This window comes from Pecten maximus, chromosome 6 (genome assembly GCF_902652985.1).
Source record: "Pecten maximus chromosome 6, xPecMax1.1, whole genome shotgun sequence".
In the NCBI taxonomy this organism is placed as follows: domain Eukaryota; kingdom Metazoa; phylum Mollusca; class Bivalvia; order Pectinida; family Pectinidae; genus Pecten; species Pecten maximus.
In genome coordinates this window covers 22,165,037-22,173,172 of record NC_047020.1, presented here as the reverse complement: position 1 = coordinate 22,173,172, position 8,136 = coordinate 22,165,037, and positions in this window count along the sequence as shown.

The window sequence follows — 8,136 nt, the reverse complement described above, 5'->3', positions numbered from 1 at the left end:
CAGCAATGCTTTGTGTGAGAGATCGGTGCCCATTAACACAATATTTAGTCTGTAGCATGATGAGATGGAGAGGTTTTAAGTTCATTCAATGAAACCAAATGACTTCGATCTTGTCCAAAATTTAAGCTATCTGCATTAATTTTACAGAATGAATTGTGAGATTGTTCCAACATATTTGACTCCTGTGACTTTGAAAATAGATCAAGGCCATTAATATGAACAAACTTGAATGAAAAGCACTGCATCACGACACTCTGCAGGCAAAATACCTACAAAATATACTATATGTACATGTATATAACTAGCCTTTAGGTAATTCAGCTAAAGTGTTGAAATTATCGAACTGTACAGTCAGCTGGAAGGTTTGTGTTTGTACGTTCTGCTGGGAGTTGTGAAGTGACTGAATGCCCACTTGACGGTTTCCTGACGTGGAACATGGTAATATTAAATATATCAGTTCCTATCAAAACAGTTTTACACCGCGTGTTCTTGTCCTCTTCATAAGAAATCACTGGTAAAATCCGGCAACATCAGTGCAATTCTCATATTTAGATATATATATATATATATATGACCGTTCTTCAACATTCCTAAATGTCACAAGTCCGTTCACAAATTTTCCATAGTTGTATTAAAAAAGAACGGATGCAAAATATATATTGGAATCAGAGATCTTCAATGTTTACATGCAAGTATATCACACAAATCTGTACAGCTCGATGGAACCATTTTGTAATATTAATTGTTGAATTTATTAGCTGTTTTGTGCAGTCAGCTGGAATCATTTCGAGTTCACTTACCCGTAAGTTTTATGTTCGTTAATTGCATGCATATTCAAACTTTGCCTGCAAGCATTGCTCCAACCATCAGACGATATCTGATGACATAATTGACCGTGTTATCAAAAATTGTAACTCGAAACTAAAAGCAAAATTTCGACATTAATGTGAAAAAGAAATTAAAGAAAAAAAAATGAAAATAATTCCTCTAGACGATATTCGTTATAATGTTGACAACAAGTAACCAGGGTTTGGAAAAACAGGACGGAATTTGTTCTACCGAATATATTTTAGGAACAGCATGTAAGTCCTATCTTGACCGGTTACGGTAACCTTGCTAAGTCCTATCTTGACCGGTTACGGTAACCTTGCTAAGTCCTATCTTGACCGGTTACGGTAACCTTGCTAAGTCCTATCTTGACCGGTTACGGTAACCTTGCCAAGTCCTATCTTGACCGGTTACGGTAACCTTGCCAAGTCCTTCAATTTCACCAAAAGGTGTATTGACGATATGTTGTCTTTAGATAGAAAAAAAAACTTTTATGACCACGTCAAACGGACATGTCCCGTAGAACTTGAAGGCAAGGACACTACAGTCACTTCTATGTAGATCTAGATTTACTTTTTATATTGTGACACCATCGCTTCCTATGGTGTTTACACGTCCTAGTTGATTCAATGTTCAAGAAAGTGTTTCCTTTATCACGATTTTCGTGAGGGACACCGCCTCTGACAAAAGAAGCAAGATGATCACGGCCGTGGTGAAGGCTTTGGTCGACATCATAATCTCACTTGGACCATAGGCGTCTGCTTCTGGTTAGTATTTACAGAGAAATAGTCCCTGCTCTTACTATATCATCAATCTGTGATTTTCCATAAACCAGAAGCAGACGCCTCACTAGAAAAATTTTATAGCCTTAAAAAAACGCCTATGCCAACCCCCCCCCCCCCCCCCCTCCTCCTCGCTTATCGAAAATCTTATCCCCGAACCCGAAAGATTGCAAAATTTGCTATAATCATTTCATTTCCGAAATTTTGGCCCCCAGACCCCTCGCCAAAAAAAAAATTCGGCGCCTGCGCCTGTGCTTAGACATATTCTAATCCATTGAGCTATAGCCAGACGTACTCGATAGTTGTTGATATGCATGGTGGTTCTGTTGTTACCACGGTAATTTTCATTTTAAGGATATTTATTGATTTTGAGTTAGAATTACGACTTGGTTTGTATGTCGGTCCTCTATCGTGAAAAAAACCCATTTCCGAGCGAATAATTGTAAGGAATACAATTTCAATACTTTCAGCCAGAGAGGTATACATGCAGCAGTACATGTCTATACAAACTTCAACCGGCCAGCTGACCGTACAGATTACACATGACCTCATGTGGAAATAATGTTTTATGAAAGTTATATAAACATACCTCCAAAATTGACAAGTGTCCTGGAAATTACTCATTGACACGATTTTTACACGCACATCGACGTTTTCCGTGATTTTTTCTTGTACATACTGGTGAGCAAAACGGCTTACAAAAGGTATTCATAATATGTTTAGATGTATCTATATACATGCAGATAAAATGTAAACAAAGACTGATTTTTACCAGTTAACATAACAGGACTTGTAATGATCAATTCCGATGTCACACCTCGCAATTCACAGGTGAACGTACGAAACTCCAATTTACACTATGATATATCACTGGATGTAGCTCGGGAATTGGAAAACAATGCTCCTGTCATTGCTGTAGAATTGTGGGTTTACGTTTGTGCTCTTCTTTGGAGCATTAAAGCGATCAAAGAAAATACTTTTTTTATCCTCTCTATCTTTCCTAACGCCTCGCTTAGCAATGCCTTGTTTTTGACCTTGGATGTGACCTTGGACGCTGAGAGGACGAAGAGCCCCTAGCACTAGCATGAACCTATATACTACATGTACATGCTAAATAACAACCCCAGACCTCTTCGTTATTTTCCAAAAGATGTTTATATGACATTGAAAATGGGCCAAGGTCAAAGGTATCTAGGGTCAAGGTTTTATATTTAAGGACGGCACTACTTGAATGTGGGCAGGCCATTTTTTATTCTGTGATAGCTCTGGTATCCCTATGCTGAAGGGGGAACATTTTAAAAGGCCTTTAATAATGAGCGAAGTCTAGTCAAACATCACAAAGAAAGACATTTTTAGAAGAAAAGAAGAGAAAAATGTCCCAAATTTAGTCCCCTCATATGACCATACGGACGACAGACCAAAGTTTTATCCCAAACCTGGGTGGCCTAAAGGGTGCATTTCGGGACAAATTTTGTACATTTTGTAACCCATGCCATAACAACAGCTTGATTCGGGTCTTGGTTATTAACAGTGTTAATTAAGTTGTTAAGTGGTTTTAACACCAGCAAACCACATGTCCTTTACCAAGCTTGTCCCTTGTAAAATATCACGCGCTTAATAGACATAAATACATTGTAAGTTTTTTTTTCAGATGTTTAGCAATTTTAGTTCCTGTTGTCATTAAATAAGTTAAACATTGTGTGAAGGTCAATTATCAAAGACCTTGAACGTATCACAGCAGTGTCCTAAAGACTTGTATAACCTGCTGGTTATTCAGAGAAAATAGTTCAAACATATATAACGTGTTAACCTTGTATTAAAGTACATGTAACGTATAACGACTGTCACATTCACGTCCGTCCAAAATGTACCACAGGGACTTGTGGCAGAATAAGTTACTTTGTTATTACACAATAACAATCAGGATATGTACCACAGGGACTTGTGGCAGAATAAGTTACTCTGTTATTACACAATAAGAATCAGGATATGTACCACATGTACAGGGACTTGTGACAGAATAAGTTACTCTGTTATTACACAATAAGACTCGGGATATGTACCACATGTACAGGGACTTGTGGCAGAATAAGTTACTCTGTTATTACACAATAAGAATCAGGATATGCTAACTTATACATTGGTTATTTCTGTTATAACATGTTATGAATGAATACATGTACATATCTTATACTCCCTATAATATTATAAATTGAACATATTCTAATTATACAATGTAATGTATATATATATAACTCTATTGCGTATGAACATACTTTTTATACAGACATGTGGGTAAAGTAACTTTTGAATTCTTTCATCATCATTGTTTCTTAAAATTGTGGTATATTTAATCATTATGTTTTACGGGAGAAGACGGATTATAAGTTTTAAACTTGTGTCTGATCCCATTTGTATACATTTTGTATTTGCAAATAAAATACGTTTAAATCAAAACTTTTTTTTCACATTTTCATTCCTCCTCGGCTGGCAAAATACGCATGATGTCAGCCCTAATATTCAAATATGTTTATAGAAACTTCTCCCAGCTTAGTTAGAACATCAGACTTGTAGTTCTATAGTACATTGTAGGTCATACTCTACGGAGTCCACACACGCAAATGTGAGAATATAATTATTTTCCACAAAAATATCTAAATGTATGCAAAGTCATGAAGAATAGAAACCGGGAACAAAACAAACATCATTGGTACGTATCTATATAAAGTTCCAAGTTATTATTGCATTAATATTATCTATTTTTATTATATAAATTAAAATAGGTAAAATTACGCTTGCAGTGTGATTAACACCCTCCTGATAGTCTTCACGCCCGTTCCTGATTTACAAGGGAGTGTACTCGTGCAGGCTTGAAATAAACAGACAAATAAAATCTAAACAAAAATTAAAGATTACTAGAAATAAGATAGTAAGTAGACCGAGCACTCCATCTTTTAAATACGTAATATTGTAGCATGGTCTTTGGTTAGATTGTAATCCTATAGTATCTAGCTATAGATATCCTGTTTCTTTTGCTTTACGCATTGCGTTTTAGAGACAGGTTAAATTAACCGTTTTCGTGTTTCATTGGAGCCTGGACTTTATAACGATGAAACGAAGTAGCCTATGGCGGTGTTAAAAAACGGAATCGCTGACAAAATCCGGTTAGTTTTGAAATCTTGACAACACAACTTTATCTAAAAGCGCATTTACACTAAATGTGTACTGGTAGTATATAACATACACTTCGAACATCTTGTTCATTTCTAGTTCACGACACCTATTATGTTCTCTGTATAGATAAATCACCTTTGTCCGTAATCCGCTATTTTGTTAGTTATTTTCGCGCCTGACAGGGTGACGATAAGAAAACTCGTGTCACTTCTGTATGTATATAACCACTGACCCGGTATGAGCCAATTTTATCAATTAGCGACATAATTTAAGGTATACAGTCCGTTTCAGAAAAGTCGGTAATGGAGACGCTATACATGTGTCATCATGGCTAGACAAGAGTGTTACCATGTTATTATTAGATTTGAGCCTTTTTTCTGCGGGAGAATCCTACACTGAGACACATATGAAATTAAATCTAATTATTTTGCAACTTAAAATAGCAAGAACCGGTAACCGGTAAGAAATGGACGATGGAGACACTATAAATAGATAATGAGTTACGAGACGAGTGCATGGACGTAGAAGTCACTTATTATTACATTTTTACCACTGAAATATCAAAAATTATTCATTCTATAAAAGTGATATTTCACTTTTGCTGATTTGACCAATCAAATTAATGATTAGAAAATACCAAAATAATTGACCAATCAGAAAGCCCGACATATATGTCAGCACCTGGACAGGGGAAACTACTTTTTTGTTTACAAATTATCGCTGTAGGCCTAGTTAGCATACGGGGTAGGTTTTTCGTTGATAAAAAATGTAATAAACAGAATATCTAACAGTGTCTTCAGTAATACCAAATATATTTCACTCGTGTGGCTAATATTTTGATATTGAATTTTTGGTCTAAAGAAGCATGGACATGTTTCGATCAGGGGGAGTAACTCTTCGATTGAAACTCTGAAAATTTTTGATTTAAAGAAAAAGCCCATGGTAGTTGATATACGAAAACTCCCGGATGGTCTTTTCTATCAGTTTCCTGTGAAAAGACGCTAAGTAACAAAGCAAAATGAAGAAAAATAAAATTATGAAAAATGAGTATCCTCTATTTAAAAATGAAAACAAAAGAGATATTGTCTATCTGTTATTAATGTTTTTGTATCAAATTGATATAGTAATGCGGTTCGTGTAATATTTTCATTGAGCCATGTCCAGGTATTATGAATGCGACCACATCCAACATGATCCTGACCGACGGACTACACAGCCTATAAACATGCACAGACGTCTGCATCTGGTCAGTATTTATAGAAAAAATAGTCCCCTGAAGTAGGGGCTAATCATCCCCCTCCCTCATAAATACCAGATACAGACGCCTGTGATACGAGCATATAGGAGAGAGGAAATGAAAACGTCAAGATTTACTTTCATCTGTCATGAACCCCAAAGGAATGTCGCAGTTGTCAATCTTTAATTTATAGTAATCGCTAGACCCCCCCCCCCCCCCCCCCCCAAAAAGAGAATAAATACTTATTTTACGCCCCGGACCCCTCTTAAATCCGCCAGTGCCTGAATTCAATACCGTTAGATGCATTTCATTAATTCCAGCAATAGATAGTAAATCATAATCCATTATTGCAGAAATATGTATGTATGTATGTATGTAACTGAGTGTTAGGAGAAGGCGTAGATACGTTGTTATAGTTTGTGCTTAAACCTTCATTATACTGTATGTTGACAATAAATATGTTTACATAAAAATTGACTAATTCTAATTTTTCGTTAGTTTGATTCCTGTCGACCAATTAAGAAAACACTTAACACTGTATATTTCTTTCAATGTTTGAAAGCTGGTTAAACATTTTACATATCGAAAACTTTATTGCCGTCGTCCATTAGCCTTGAGGAGATCTGACCACACATCGTGGCCAACGTCATCAATGTCAGGGGCACGTGACGTAAACCATCACAAAGTAGGAATGATTCACGTGTCAACTATGGATGTAGATTGTCTACATGGTGGTACCACAGGTCCCATGGGTCATAAAACACAGGTATCCGTAGATGTGCGGCATGAAATTGAACAGCGGGTTTCCTGCTTCAGCCAAATGAATGAAATAAATTTAGAACAATGGCTAAACGTACCCAAAGTATGAGTTTAATTATATCTATATAAATCGTGAGATTGGAAACACTAAATGTCTGGTTTCACATTACATTTTAATCTTGAATTCTAAATTCAAATTTTAACTTGAAAAATCAGGGGGAAATATCACGGGTTCCGGGCACAGCGAGATTTTTAATATAATTAATATCTTCCACATTTGAAAGTGATGAAGTAGTAAGGACCCGTTACTCATTTTTAGTTCTCTGGATTAATTAGTAATAATAACATCTCCATTTTTTTTTTTATAATGCAGTCTTTAAAGGTAAAAATACATAACGATTCAGTGTTCATAATTATAGGTAAATAACATTATGTCAATACCGATAATAAGCAAACGTACAAACCGATAACCGCGCACCTGTAGGCGACAATGATCATTACTGTCTCTTTAAATTCCAAAGGTGAACATCTTTTGTATTATCGGTTAACAAGTTTTGGGAACTCGTAACACAAAAATCTGTTCAGTTGTGTCGGCAACTTGTATCAAATTGCAGCCTGTCTGTGTAGTCCAGTCAGATTGAGATCGCGGAATGACTACTTGGTCGTCAAGGCCAATTTAGCATCCGTAATGGGAAATAGTGACTTCAAATGTTTTTAGGCTATTTCATTATCTGGTCGTCAGAACAGTTTTAGGGCTATACGCTCTGTGTGATGAATTCTTAGTTTTCAGTGACTATTGAATGTCGGCTAAATATAACATACCTCGAAACCACTGGGAAAGAAGAGCGAAAAAATGTATTGGAGTTCAACAGAGACCTATATAACTATCTATTATCTCTGAGTTCAATGATAAAAAGTTAAAAAACGATGATAGATTTTGTCTGGTTTTCTTTTATTTTTTTAGACACCTTAACTGTTACAAGATATAAGATACATTTTCGTTTTTGTATCAGGTTTCGTGACAGAATAATTTTATTTCAGATTAAAGTGTTTAAACTATTTTGATAAGAGCTACAAAATTAGATTAAATTTTTGAAGGCCTGTGCTGTTTTCGCTGATAACAAAATTCGTACATGCCCTAAGGACACAGCAGGCTCTGTTTATTAACGCACATTGAACAGCAGACAGTACTAATCAGAAACTGACTATAACGTATTCGCGCAGAAACTTCCGCTTCACAGGTAATGCTGCCATCGGTTCCCCTTGTATGTTTACCTGTGGGATTATGTAGTGTGACATCATTCGGATCTCCTTGCGTTTGATCCAGATGATCACCCTAGCTAATTTGCAAGTTGA